General features: G+C 45.2%; 1 protein-coding gene across 1 annotated transcript in view; it reads left to right on the top strand.

The window, feature by feature from the left end:
• LOC311030477 (carbonic anhydrase-related protein 10-like) overlaps positions 1-15369 on the top strand; it is a 176317-nt gene that overhangs the window by 139183 nt on the left and 21765 nt on the right. The window lies entirely within an intron of this gene.

Raw genomic sequence — 15369 nt, 5'->3', positions numbered from 1 at the left:
TGTAACGCATGACATTTTGGAAAGTCTCCGTCCACAAAGAGCGGAGCAGATGAGACATTCTCCACGCCGGGACATGAGACCGGTGGAGAAGAGAGAGCCGGTTGTTCCGTCACCTTCAGCCTCCAATCAGACGGCCCCGAAACCCTCCGCCGGGTGGTGATCCGCCTCAGGGTGACTGTTCTACAGCCGCCTCAGTGTCCAGCTGGAAGCCCACCCGTTCCACTGCATGATGGGAACAAAGATGCTCTCACAGCGGAGATGCTTGGGATGAGATAGGCCTGGGGCCGCTTGGCTTTCTGGGTAAATGGACCAGGGTTTGTGTATACATTTGTAAACGTTCAGAAACACATTCATTCATTTTTTAGAATCTGTCTGGAAATGCTTTTCAGGAAATATGCCATAAAGAAGGATTACTGAAGTGCGTTACAGAGAGAAGAAGAACAATACATAGAAATAACTGAAAGGTAAACATCTAATTTGAAGGAATTAAAAGTAAAAATGAAATAATAAAGTACATTTATATGTAGTTTGAGTATTCGGTAACACTTTCTATGAAGGTCATAATGCATCATAAGCACATTTATAACACATTTTAATGCATTTATAATGCTTTATAAAAGTGGTTTTAAATGTTTAATCATGCATGACACCTTATAACAAGGTTTATAAAGTATTATAAGTGGTGGACATGAGGTTTTATACGTTCAGCATTCACAAGGCTTTATACCTCCATGCCCAAGTGAGCCCAGTGTTTGAAAGAAGAATCTGAGTCCTGGATGGTACACACACATTAGCTACCAACCTTTAGCCACTTCTAAAGACCAGGGTTGTCACGATACTAACATTTTCAACTCGATACCGATACTCAGGAAAATATTCGATACTCGATACCATTTTCGATACCACAAGGATGAAAAAAAGACCCCAAAATTTGAAAGAAATATTTTTATTAACAAAAAAAATGCAAAAATAACAAGTTTCAGGTCTGAGGTAGTGCAAAAAATAAATAAATAAAATAAACAATAACAATTGGAACAATATTTTGAGGTTGTAAATATTAGGCAAGCCTGATAAAAACTAAATTAACTTAAATGTTCCTTCCTTGGCTATGCTTTATATGCATAACAATAAACTAAATGACACTAGCCAAACCAGTTAACATGAACATTACACTGTTGAAATGTTGTATTCTCAGCAGCTGCACCTGCTACAAAAAAAGTCTGAAACTGAAAAGTGCACAGAATTATTCGATACTTTTGAAAATGAGTATCGTATCCGGATACAACATTTTAGTATCGATACTTTTTTGAGTTTCGATACTTTTGACAACCCTACTAAAGACACAGAGTCCTTATCATTGTGTTCTAGTATCACACAATTGCTAATTACCTGCTCTGGGTTTGGACTGGCTGTTCAGCTCAGTCATAAGTTTCTGAAATGGAATAATTTCATATAAACATCAATAATATGCTATATTGGTACCGTGGTCTTATAAAACGTTATGTCCACCACTTATATATAATACTTTATAAACCTTGTAATAAGGTGTCATGCATGATCATAAACATGTATAACCACTTTTATAAAGCATTATAAATGCATTATAATGTGTTATAAATGTGCTTATGATGCATTATGTACATGACCTTCATAGAAAGAGTTAATAGTTAACGTGTGAATGACTGCACATGTTTCCACTGTGTAAAGATGTGAAAAACAATGTTATCAAACTCAAATATGAAGGAACACGTGTATTAAAGCCTCGGGCTGTCACCACTAGGGCTGCCACGATTAGTCGACTAGTCACGATTATGTCGACTATTAAAATAGTCGGCAACTAATTTAATAGTCGACTAGTCGTTTTGTTCTCTCTCAAAACTGCTGCGGCACCTTCCTCTGCCGTGTCTGCCTTTGCGTCCTTGACACACATGCGCAGTAGTCGTAATCTGGGTCAGCCTTGATGTCACCGACGGGCTCTCAGGTATCATGGCTACCCGGCGGCAATGGAGCTCAAAAGTGTGGGAGCATTTTAAGAAAACAAAAGAAAAAAGTGTGCAATGCAATATCTGCAAGACAGAACTTGCCTTTCACGGCAGCACAAGTGCGATGCATGAGCACGAGCTGCATGCTTTTGCGATAAACTGTATGTTATACATTCAATTTACATATGATCCGATTAGTCGACTAATCGAAAAAAATAGTCGGTGATTAGTCGACTATCAAAATAATCGTTTGTAGCAGCCCTAGTCACCACCAATCAATAATTCATAGAAAAGAGCTGCCACGAAAAAAGAGACTTCAATAGTGTATTTAGTAAAAATTGAAAGAATAAAAAAGGAAAATAATATATTTATAAAATGTATAAATTTATCTTTGATTTTTCTTGGCCACATGTTTTGCTCTTTATCTCTCCAAAAAGTATCGTATCTGTCAAGGTTGCGTGTAGTTGGAGTGTAAAAAAAGAGTTTAAAGACCCAAAAGCAGAAGACAAAAGGTAACAACAGAACATATTTTGCATTAAACTAGCAAAAAAAGTAACAACTTAGGAAGGCCATGAGGGTAAGACAACATTCAAAAAGGAAACAGGAAAAGGAAAAGGGGAGACCCCCGTCCCACATTACCAGAGCTACAGGTGGAGCTCTGTCCTGAAAAGCGAGGTCGTCCCTCTCTGTCCACGAGCTGTGGGTCTCGACTGTCTAAGCAGCTGTAACAAACGTGTATGCTGCCTGACCTTCTGGGCTTCATCCGGTGCAGCCTACGCTGTTGGCCCAAACACTTCCCCAGGAGTTATCTTGGGATCCAAGACAGCAGCTTGGGCTGGATCTGGCAAACCAGACTGACTTAGCCAGATATGCTGGTGTGTCATGGTCAGTTGGGCCAAGGAATTACCCAGGGTGGTGGCAGTTTTTTCTAAACAGTAAATGGTTCTTTTAATCTTACCTTGATTAATAAAGTATATCGGTGGTTTGAATCCCGGCTCCTACAGTCTGCATCCCGAAATGTCCTTGGGCAAGATACTGTTCCCCAGAAATTGCACCCGAAGGTATGGAAGTCGCTTTGGATAAAAGCGTCTGCTAAATTAAATGTGATGGAATAAAAGAGATTCAACTTCTTTGATATTGATATCAGATCCCATCTGCGTCCAAAGCTAGCAGCAGGTTCTGGGTTCACTTGCTGTTAATGTCAGCTGCTTCCAGTTTATCTAAGTGACCCGGGTGGAGCTAGCCGCTAATATCAAGTTCAAGAGAGTCTCATAGTCTACATTACCTGTCTGTCTCTACATGTCAGCCCTGTGATAGACTGGTTACCTGTCTCTCTCTACATGTCTCCCTGTGATAGACTGGTTACCTGTCTGTCTCTACATGTCTCCCTGTGATAGACTGGTTACCTGTCTGTCTCTACATGTCAGCCCTGTGATAGACTGGTTACCTGTCTGTCTCTACATGTCAGCCCTGTGATAGACTGGTTACCTGTCTGTCTCTACATGTCAGCCCTGTGATAGACTGGTTACCTGTCTGTCTCTACATGTCTCCCTGTGATAGACTGGTTACCTGTCTGTCTCTACATGTCAGCCCTGTGATAGACTGGTTACCTGTCTGTCTTTACATGTCAGCCCTGTGATAGACTGGTTACCTGTCTGTCTCTACATGTCAGCCCTGTGATAGACTGGTTACCTGTCTGTCTCTACATGTCGGCCCTGTGATAGACTGGTTACCTGTCTGTCTCTACATGTCAGCCCTGTGATAGACTGGTTACCTGTCTGTCTCTACATGTCAGCCCTGTGATAGACTGGTTACCTGTCTGTCTCTACATGTCAGCCCTGTGATAGACTGGTTAGAATCATACTTTGATCGTGATTGTGTGGAAAAGGTGGAGTTGCCCACTGTGGAAACTGAGTTGAGCTCCGTTCCCAGTTCAATGGTGAGCCATCTGACTCTTGTAATGGGAATTTTGGATGTTTGTAATTTATAATCAGAATATTTGTCAGGCCAGACGTCGGTCCGCATCTCCTCTTTTAACTGTTATGCTATGACGAAAATGAATGCCTGTTTGTAGATGATATGAACATGAGTGCCACATTGACATAAGATAATTTCAGGACTATGGCGCCTGTGTTCTGTAAATCTTGACTGTACATCCCTGTCTTTGTAAGATAGGACATGATCCGTCCTTTGTCCATGGTTCCTCCTCCTTAAAAGGGAGATTGCCATTAGACTCAGGGTCGTTCCTGCTGATTCTGGACCTTTGCATCAGAAGGCAGGGGTGATCAGTACTTTCTTCTGCAGATGAGAATACTTAGTGGAATAAACCTCGGAGAAAAAGCGATCCTGGTTGTTGATCTTTATTGGGCAGATTCATTTTTCCACAACAATTGGCGTCCCTGGGTGGGCACCAAGAGTGAGAGGCGCGTGCGGACAGGACTGACGGTGAAATCTGTGCACAGTGGAGCGACGCTCCTACTCCAACCTCGGCATAAAATCCAGCTGGGACGTGGGGGCCTAATGTCCAACTATCGGGCGTGCTCTCTCACTGTTGGTGCCCGCGAACCTGGTGGAGGGATCTCTTCAATATTCTCCGGTGAGTTTCTTTTCAAATTGTGGGCCAAAGACGAGGGTTGAGGTACAGTTCGAGTCTGTCAAGTCCCCTCCTCTGCAGGTGGTTCGAGTCCACTTGTTATTGACGTCTGGTTGTGGTACCAAAGACGAGGGTTCCAGTCCCTCCTTTGCAAGTGGTTCGAGTCCACTTGTTATTGACATACAGTGCGAGTCTGTGCAAGGGTCGGCCAGCAGCTTGATCAACTGCTCTTTTCAGTTCGAGTCTGTTAAGTATAAGGTTTGGTAAAAACGTTTGTCTCACGGACTAGTTCCGTTTGGAGGGATTTACAGCAACGTTTTCTTTGGTTGTCTTCGAGTGGGGATGTGCATATCGGTCCGCCAGTATTGATACTTCCAGTTTGGGGTGTGTTTTGTTTAGAATCAAATGTCTTCACATCAAAATATCGATTCCAAGTCCACTTTTGCAGGAAATATTAATGCATTGTAAAAGTCATAATTTTCATATACACATGGACATCCAACAGTATCAGTGTCGGTATTAGTATCGGGATACCAGCCTTGGTATCACCTGGTATTTGGATCGAAAGGAAGACAGTGGTATAAGCACATCCCTATCTTCGAGCCAGTAGGACAGCTGAGTTAGCTGGCAGATTTGGCCACTGCCAGTGTTATTCACCCAGACGGGTTAAGTCGGTTCAACAAATGGGTGATAAGCGCTTTTTTCTTTAGAAGGGACCCTATAGCTTGCATTGTGTGAAGTAGGTGCCTTGCAAGGACCAGAACCTAGTTGTCATTTTCTGTGTGTTGTTCTCGTTTGTGCACTTTTCATCGTTTTCCATCTCTAATTATCCTTTGCCTGTATGTCTGTGTGTGTGGTGGAGATTGGAGAAATATATTATAAGTAGTGTTAACTGTGAATAGGGACCTTGTGGTATCCCAAGGTCTCATCAACAGCGCTCCCCCTCTGCCCTCCCTTCCTCCGCTGCAGGGGAGAGAGAGAGGAGAGAGAGAATAGAAAGGGAAAAACCCTTTCCTCAAAAGTTTTGTTGCCGTTTGTTTTTTAACTCAGCCTACGGACTGTTTTCAAGAACAAAAACAAAATCAATCAAACAATTGGCATACCGGTTCGACTTTAACGAAAGCCTAAATTAAACGCGAAAATGGGGTCAGCACAAAGCAAACGGGATAATGGCCTGGCTCTTAGCCCAAACCTCCAGTATATGATCACAAACTACGGTGAATCTTGCGTCGATCAATTTGAAATTTGGGTCACTGAGTGCGGTTTTCCCGATAGAGGCAGTTTTAGTCTCAGGCAATTGGAAATTCTAAAAGGCAACCTCAAGCAAAGGGAGAAAGATGACAGGGAAAGGAAGAGCAGAAGGGGTAGAAAAAGGGAGCTTTTCAAAGCTGATTGGGCTGCCTACGACAGCTGGTTGCAGGAAGCCAAATTGAGGGAAAAGAGACAACAGGCAGGCAGGGAAAAAACAACCTCTCCCCCCCTCCTTCTTCTCAATGTCTTAAACTAGATGCGACCCTGGACCTCGACTCGGCTCCTCCAGCTAGGCTGGTCGATCAACCACCCAACCACCATCCAGCCCAGCCACAGGCACAGGCAGCTGCCCAACCCGCACAACAGCCTCGGCAAGTGCTGTATCCCATCGACGACTTGGCTGCATTGGAGAGAGAGGGACCGGGCCACCGGACGGCCTCAATAGGCAGAGGCAGAGCCAGAGGGCTCGGCCACCAGCGATCACGATCCTCCACACCACCCCCTCGCTACCCGCATCAGCCGGACTCCTACTTCACCAGGAGTAAAAACCTAAACTACACGGAGCACGACTCCCAGGATACACCCATCTTCATCCAGGCACCTATGGTCGAGGGAGCAAACGGAGCACAAGGGGTGCAATTGGTTCACAGGCCTTGGACATTTGCGGACATGAAAGAGGCTGCTGCCCTGTTCCCCAAGGTCAGGGATGGGGGACAAATGTATGCAGCGGAACTTTTGACTTTCTGCCAGCACTTCCGGCCTACCACTCAGGAGCTGCGCAGGCTGCTCATGGTACAAATGGGGGCAACCTGGGGCCAGGTGGCCAATGGCTACCCGGACGAGGACTTAAAAATGACAGACCCCACCTGGACCCATGCGGACAACCACGCCTATGTTGTGGCCATCGGCCAGCTCGCCACTCGCATCACAGACACTTTCCGCCTCAGAATGGATGTAACAAAATTGTCCTCCTGCGAGCAAAAGGAAGGCGAGCTGGCGTCTGAATATCTTGCCAGGCTGACTCAAGTGCACGACACCCACAGCGGCATTTCACGACCCGCTCTGATGGGGGATGATCAGCCCCTCTCTGCATGGGAGGCTCATCTACGTGATCGTTTTGTCAATGGACTGAGACCAGAGATCAGAGAAAAGGTCAAAGAAATGTGCGTCGGCTAGCAAACGGGACGACTCAATACAATAGAATTACACGCCACTCATGCTGAGACAGTTGCCACCAACAAAAGGAGAGCCAAGGCGGAGCAAACGGCCGCCAAATTACAAATGGCCCAACTAAGCCTGTATGCAGATAACAGCGCCAACAGACAGAGACGTGACCGGCCCTTGTCAAGGCAGTACGAGGGAAACTGCTGGGAGGGTAGAGACAATCGAAATGGAGGGCGCGGACGAGGCAGAGGGCGTGGACGGAGGCCCAGAGCGCATGACAACAGCTGTCATATCTGCGGGAAACCTGGACATTGGCGAAACGATTGTCCGGAGCGTGGACAATGGCAGAACAACCACCAGAGAGGGCGCAACGAGGGGGATTGACTAGCCGGAGGGCCGGGGAGAGTGACGGGCGCATCTGGATCAGAGACAGACCCCCATCCCCACCATGGGACACGAGGGGAGTCACAAAACTTGGAACCTTGGCTGAAAAAATGCATCGATGCAACTGAGTGGACACAAACGGATGACCCCAACACCGAGTATCATCAGGGGTTAAAGGTGCACCGAGTCAAAATTCAAAAGGCGATCGCTGCTCGAAGAACCGTTGAAATTAAACTTCAAAACCCAAAGGTGAAAGACGCACTGCCAACAACCACCACACAAAAACTGCATAACCTGGAGCCAGGTGACTGGGTCGTGGTCCGAGATCTGAGAAGGAAAACTTGGCGATCACGAAGGTGGAACGAGCCATACCAGGTGCTGCTCGTCACAGAAACTGCAGTAAAGATCGCAGAGAGAGCCACCTGGATCCACGCCAGCCACTGCAGAAGGATCCCAGAGCCATCAGCCAACGCTCCTACACAGGCCGATCAGAGAGAGCCAGATGGCATCGACCTTCAGCAGCCCGCCACTCCAGAATGGGGGGCGACGTCAGCTGCACCTGCTGACTACGCATCTCCTCCTGCTTCTCCTGCTGCAGATCGAGCCCTACTTCGGCCTCGCAGGCCTGGACCGACCAGAACTACCCACGCTGGATGTCGTTCCGGTCACCCTGCCGGAACAGAACGCCTGGTACCGAGCCGTCGCTCTGGCCGCCAGATTGGTGACGAATGAGAGTTGTATGTCTGCGCCCAACTCCCCAATGGCGTGGGCACAGCACTGCCTGTGGCACCCTGGCCACTGAACATCTCTAAGACCATCGGGGTCATGGTGGCCTTCACCAAGCCTGTGGAATCACCAGAACGAATCATCACAAACCTTGCTCCTTGGTTGGAGGATTTGAACATCAGCGTCGTCAGCTACGAAGGATCCGCGGTGAGATTCAGAAATGTTACAACTGCTCTGAGTGAGGTGCACCATTCAATAATGACAACAAATCCCACACGGCAACGAGGAGCTGTGTGCTTTGTGAGAGAGTGCCGGACATCGCTTACACCAAGCTCCTCCCAAGCGATGTTTGATTGATACACCAAACCTGAGTGCAGGGGCGTGAACCCTTACCTTGGCAGATTGAACCTCACACATACACACAGTCTAGGCAGAGAAGGGGAGGACAACCCCGTGGTAACCATGCCCTCTAGCGATGGGTTTGGTGCATTGAGACAGCATGTGTGGGTGTGTGGACAGCACGTCTATCAGTCCTTGAGACCAGGCTGGTGTGGGTCTTGCTATCTCGCCAGACTCTTGCCTTCTGTTGCCATTGTGCGGAGCCTGGAATATTTTCACACTCATTACAGTCACTACTACTGACCGCCATCAGATTCCTATCACCTGTGTTGATGGTTGTGGTTGTAATGTTGCTGGTCGTTTGTTGCGTACTGCCCTGCTGCCGAGCTCTCGTGGGTTCGGCGGTGAGCTCTGCCGTAGGACAGTACCTGTGAATCACCATGGTTCCAGATGAAGATCTGTGGGTACCGCCCTTTTTGGATTCAGATATTGAGTCAATCTGATATGTTAACTCACACATAGATGTTAGAAGGTGATTACACTACAACTTCATGCTTAATAATAAAACCCTTTTTGTGTGAACCTTGAAATGTAATTGTGTGCGAATTGTCTCACTCAGGAACCGCCTGTCTACCTGTCCGAACTTAGTTCCTTTACCTTCTACAGCTCAACCAGTCCGCTACAAAGGGGGAGGGTGGTTTAGAAGCCCTTCGTCTCAACCCGGTGAAGAATGGCAAACGACTTTGTCAAGGGGCTGTAGATTTTAGAAAGCAGCTGAGCTACGATGGTAGGTTATGGGGCCCTGAGGTAGAAATTTGTTCAGATACATGTATGTTATATCCTCACTCCACCTGCTAATCATATTTTGTGCATCATTTTCCCTGTAAGGTGAAGGTTTCAAAGCACCAGGTCACTACACATGACCTGTATGTTTGAGGGAAAGGTGGTCTGTATCAGAAAGAGAAAGCAGGGTTGGAGGGTTCTTTTTTTAATAATTATCCATTTCTTTTTCCTTATTATTGGTATATTTGTGATTATTGTGCTCATAGCAGACATGTTATCAGTAGAGTATGGAAGGTTGTATACTCCTGGGAAAGAGGTTCTGTTCCTGCTTGTTCACTATTTCCACATGCATGTGTAATGAAGAATGCAATTAAGAACAGCTTATGATTTATTCTTTCATAATATAAAAGGCTTTTTCTCCAGGTTCAATGCATGCCCTGTTAAACCTTGCCGTGAATTAGAGACATAGACAATTATAAATTACCTTTTCTAGTGAACATAAAATGTTCAAAGGGGGGACTGTAATGGGAATTTTGGATGTTTGTAATTTATAATCAGAATATTTGTCAGGCCAGACGTCGGTCCGCATCTCCTCTTTTAACTGTTATGCTATGACGAAAATGAATGCCTGTTTGTAGATGATATGAACATGAGTGCCACATTGACATAAGATAATTTCAGGACTATGGCGCCTGTGTTCTGTAAATCTTGACCTTGCCTGTACATCTTGTCTTTGTAAGATAGGACATGATCCGTCCTTTGTCCATGATTCCTCCTCCTTAAAAGGGAGATTGTTGTTTGACTCCGGTCGTTCCTGCTGATTCTGGACCTTTGCATCAGAAGGCAGGGGTGATCAGTACTTTCTTCTGCAGATGAGAATACTTAGTGGAATAAACCTCGGAGAAAAAGCGATCCTGGTTGTTGATCTTTATTGGGCAGATTCATTTTTCCACAACACTCTTGATCAAGCGTCTGAGTTGGGGGCGCTGATAAACGAGTTTCCGTGTCTATTTTCCGATACACCCACTCAGACTACTCAAATTAGCCACGATATTGATGTCGGCGAGGCCATTCCAATTCGACAACGCTTCTATAGAGTTTCTGGGGAGAGGCAGAAAATATTAGAAGGCGAAGTGAAGTATTTACTGCAGAATGATCTGGCAGAAAGGTCATATTCCAGCTGGACGAGTCCTTGTCTTTTAGTTAAAAAGGCTAATGGGACGCATCGGTTCTGTACCAATTATAGAAATTTGAATAGTGTCACGAAACCCGATTCATTTCCCCTCCCTAGAATGTAGGACTGTGTAGACCAAGTGGGGTCACGTGGGTTTCCGCTTTCCTTACGCCCAGTGGGTTATACGAATACAAGGTCATGGCGTTTGGCTTACGCAACGCTGCCGCTACATTCCAAAGGTTGATGAACCAGGTAGGTGCAAATTTGGACGGTTATGCAGTCTATCTAGACGACGTAGTTGTACATAGCGCCACCTGGAGTTCACATTTGGAACGGCTTTGCCACTTGTTCACTCGAAGTGTGAGTTCGCCAGGGCGACGGTGACCTACCTAGGTAGAGTGGTTGGGCAAGGCTTTGTGCGCCCCGTGCGTGCGAAGGTCCTGGCCATAGATGGTGACCCACCACCGACCAGTAAGCGAGAACTAATGAGATTTCTCGGAATGATAGGTTACTATCAAAGTTTTTGTAAGGACTTTTCCTCAGTCGCTGTACCTTTGACAACCTTGTTAAAAAAGAACAAGCCTTTTGTGTGGACACCTGCTTGTCAAGCTGCGTTTGAGAGCGCCAAAAATCTTCTCTCGTCTGCACCTCTTCTTGCAGCTCCAAAAATGGAGGCGCCATTTAACCTTTCTTGTCGTGTTCGGGTCAATTGATGATCACCACTTTCGTTGAATTTTGAGTGGTTAAATCAACTTTGTAACACCTGTGGTGTTCGCGGTCAAAAATGACCGCCATAGGAAATGAATGGGTGACCCTAGTTTGTGTTCATCCATCAGATAGTATACAACCACAAATCCACCACTGCCACTACACACACACACACACACTACACCCCACGTGAACCCCTTTCAGACTGAATAATTAGGTGTCTCCTCTTCTCACCTCTTTCCTGCGCTTATGTGCCTCTCCCCTACGTGAACCACACTTTCTGATACAAAATGTATCATATATTCACACAGACCACCTTTATAAAGCTTTATTTGTGTATTGCTTTCACTCTGAACACAATGAGTAGGCGCCTGATCAGATGATTTTCTGCCAGAGAGGCTCTTGACCTTTTTTTTCAAACTGATGAAGAGGGGATTGAAGTTGAACCGGAAATAGAGGAGGATGTCTCAGAAATAGAAGACAACATCGATCCTGATTTTGACCCAGACCATTGTGAGACCGACCAGTCAACAGATGGTGAGGAAGAGGCACCTGAGGAAGAGGCACCTGAGGAAGAGGCACCTGAGGAAGAGGCGCCTGGGGAAGAGGCACCTGAGATGACATTCCAGTCCAAGGATGGCAACTTGCTCTGGTATTCATCCACCCAGGACCGAGGAGGCAGAGCAAGAGTTTAGGATATTGTTAGGATGACACCAGGGCCAACACGGAACGCAACGTCTCATGTGGATGACATCAAGTCCAGCTTCCAACTCTTTTTACCAGAGTCCATTATGGAAATTATACTGATGACAAACCTGGAGGGGAGGTGTGTGTTTGCAGACACATGGAAAGCATTGAACCAGGTAGACCTCCAAGCCTACATGGGTCTGTTGATTTTAGCAGGAGTATATCGGTCCAACAATGAGGCTACAAAAAGTCTGTGGGATGTGGAGTCAGGGAGGCCTATATTCTGGTCAACTATGTCCCTGCAACCGTTTCATGTCCCCTCACGAGTTATCCGATTTGATGACAGAACTTCACAACCTTTCCGACTTTGCCTGCGTTTGCAAGGCGCATTCCGACCTGATTGCATAATGCCAATCCTGTGTGAAGACACACACACACACACACACACACACACACACACACACACACACACACACACACACACACACACACACACACATACACACACACACACACACACATACACACACACACATACACACACACACACACACACACACACACATACACACACACACACACACACACACACACATACACACACATATACACACACACACACACACACACACACACACACACACACACACACACACACACACACACACATTCACACATGGATGATGTGTTCATGCTGATGTTCTGATGTTTTGTGAATTTGGTCTCTGTTTTGATTTTTTTTTTTTTTTTTACAATACACGCAAATTTTGGAATAAAGTGTACAATTTCAATATTCACTGCAGTTATTCATGTAAACCAGTAGTCTGAGACATTGTTAACAGCTTAAAGGGGAGTAAAATAACATTTGGTGATGATCAGTGGTTTTTGTGTTAATGTAAGAGCAGTTAAAACAGGCCGGTCAAATTTGACCGGGAACATTAAGGTAAGGAGGGAGAAACGAACACGACACAAAGCACGTAGATGCGAGCAACGTGGGAGCTGGAGAGTTTTGCTCCAAGAGGATGATAATGCCATTGAACGTCCCGTCTGCTATTTCTCTAGGAAATTCAATTCGTATCAGTTGAATTATTCAACAAAAGAAATAGAAGCACTGGCACTAATTTGGGCTTTGCAAAATTTTGAGGTCTACCTAGAAGGTAGCCCAACGCCCATTGTCATCTAAAGTGACCATAACCCATTAGAGAGAGAGATGATGTATTTTCCTCCAGCCATACAATCTGCACATTAAACACATCAGAGTTAACTAATGATAAAAAAAAAAGGAAATGTATTGAATAGCCATGTGTGTTTTATAGCTGTTTTGTGTAGGTTGGTCGTGCTAAAAATATATTGTGAAGGTGAGTTTGATTTATGAGCAGTAGGTTGGTTGGTAGTAGTTGTTGTTGGTTAGATTACATTGTGGTATTGGTTCCTGTACCGACCTCATTGGAAATCTGGTGGATTTCTTTTATGGGGGGAGATGTGACGGCCGCAAGGCCTTGCCTGTGATTGTTTCCCTGTGTCTCCCAATTAGGACTGATGAGGTGGGTGGGGTCGCCTAGTTTGCGACGTATATATGGTTCCTGGTTCCAGCGCTCGTGGCTGGACGCTGTGCCCTACACCTGATCGCCGCATCGGCCGCTGCTGCTTCCTTTAGTTTATCTTTTGGTTGATGTAACATGCAAGACGCATCCACAACATTACCAACACCCAACACAAGCTCGCACCTCACGACTCAATACTGATCGCTCCCACTTACAAGTTAATCTAGCATTGTTTTCTTTTGTGTGGTGGTTTATTAAATAAACCTGATTATTGTTCAGTCTTATCACGCCTCCGTCCTCCCTCATTGTCAGGTTACCCTAGGCCATGACACCTGTCTTTCTCTAGACGTTGGCCCTGTGATAGACTGGTTACCTGTCTGTCTCTACATGTCAGCCCTGTGATAGACTGGTTACCTGTCTGTCTCTTCAACAGGTGAACCCTGCCTTGGTCCAATGTCAGCTGGGATCAGCTCCAGCCCCCCTGAACAGGATCAGCAGATGATGATGGATGGATGGAAAAACGAAAGGGGTTCGAGATTCCAGGCGAACAGAACAAATGGAGAAGATACTGGTCCAACCTCGCAGTGGGCCGTACCAACCCAGCTCCTCCCCTGGAGCACAAGCCCGATGTGTAACTTTCAGCCCATCGTTTACCTCCTTTATACTTTGGTTCCGCCCCCTGAGCTGTCAATCACATCAGAGCCAACTGAGCTGAATGCTATTACACTTGGAAAAATAGACATATTTACATGAACTTACATGAACTGAACTTCTAACTGGAATTTGAGCTAGGAGAAGGATTTTAAGGACGAGGTGAGTTTTAACTAGACATGACAAACATTTTTTCAGGAACATTCTGTATCTTTTATTGAATATGGACAAAATGTAAACAAAGTATCTCACAATATCCATCTATTTTCTACCGCTTATCCTGTATTCAGGGTCGCGGGTATCTCACAATATATCATAAATAAAGCAATTTCTGTAAACATGGTAGAGATTTATGTAAACTAGGTGGCCAATGACATGTAGTAACACTGGTGTGGTCCTTTAAGCCGTCTACTGTGAGGTCCTTGAACTTACAGAAGTACTGTAAATCCCTGCACCCCTTCAAGGTAACACTTTTCTTTCTCAAGTAGTTAGCTTGTGGTCTTGCAGATAGACCTAACAAAGCATGACATAATTTTTTACTGATCACCATCATTATGGAGTTATTTCAGCATCCTTTTCATTTAGTTATTGATACTAAATCACATATAAATACTTTATTCTGGGTTCCTCCAATTGCAGTAAACCAGCCGATGTTTGTCCTGCTCGACAGTGAATCCAGCTTTGTGAAGTTCACCGAGCACCTCTGATGCCATGAACCCCAAAGGACATGAACCCCCCCTCGGCATCATCGTTGAATGTGTGTGAATGAGTAATTTGCCTCATATTCGATGTGAACACAGCGTAGGTGTACACCAAGAAGTAAAGATACGTGACAGAAATGGTTTTATTGCAGTTGTAAGATTTCATAGCAAAAGGACACCGTGAGGTTCAGAAGGGACCTCAAGAACATCAAAGTCCATAGATGCGAATATAGCTGCCACACAAATATCTGCTATTTCAAAGCCACTTTTAAAAACTAGAGCATACATATAAATGTCATTTTATAAAGAATGACTCAAATGTCCTCGACTATGGCACAAAACTGGTCACTTATTTGTCATTTTTTTCATATATCCCTAAAGAATTTTTGGGCATGAAAAGTATTCAGTAGCTGCCACAATAAAACGTTTGAGTACAAACAAGCTGCTTTCTGCAGTTGGCACCATGTACAGTGCACATACGGTGTATCACGTACAGTGTACCATGTACAGTGCACATACGGTGTTTCATGTACAGTGCACAGTGTAACACGTACAGTGTACCATGTACAGTGCACAGTGTAACATGTACAGTGTAACAGACTGTGTAACACAATGTAACACAGACAGTGTAACATGGACTGTAACATGTACAGTGTAACACGGACAGTAACACAGACAGTGA

The sequence above is a fragment of the Eutrigla gurnardus genome (assembly GCF_963514095.1).
Source record: "Eutrigla gurnardus genome assembly, chromosome: 20".
Taxonomy (NCBI): Eukaryota; Metazoa; Chordata; class Actinopteri; order Perciformes; family Triglidae; genus Eutrigla; species Eutrigla gurnardus.
Note: the sequence above shows the minus strand (reverse complement) of the source record. Positions and strands in the feature narration are given on the sequence as shown.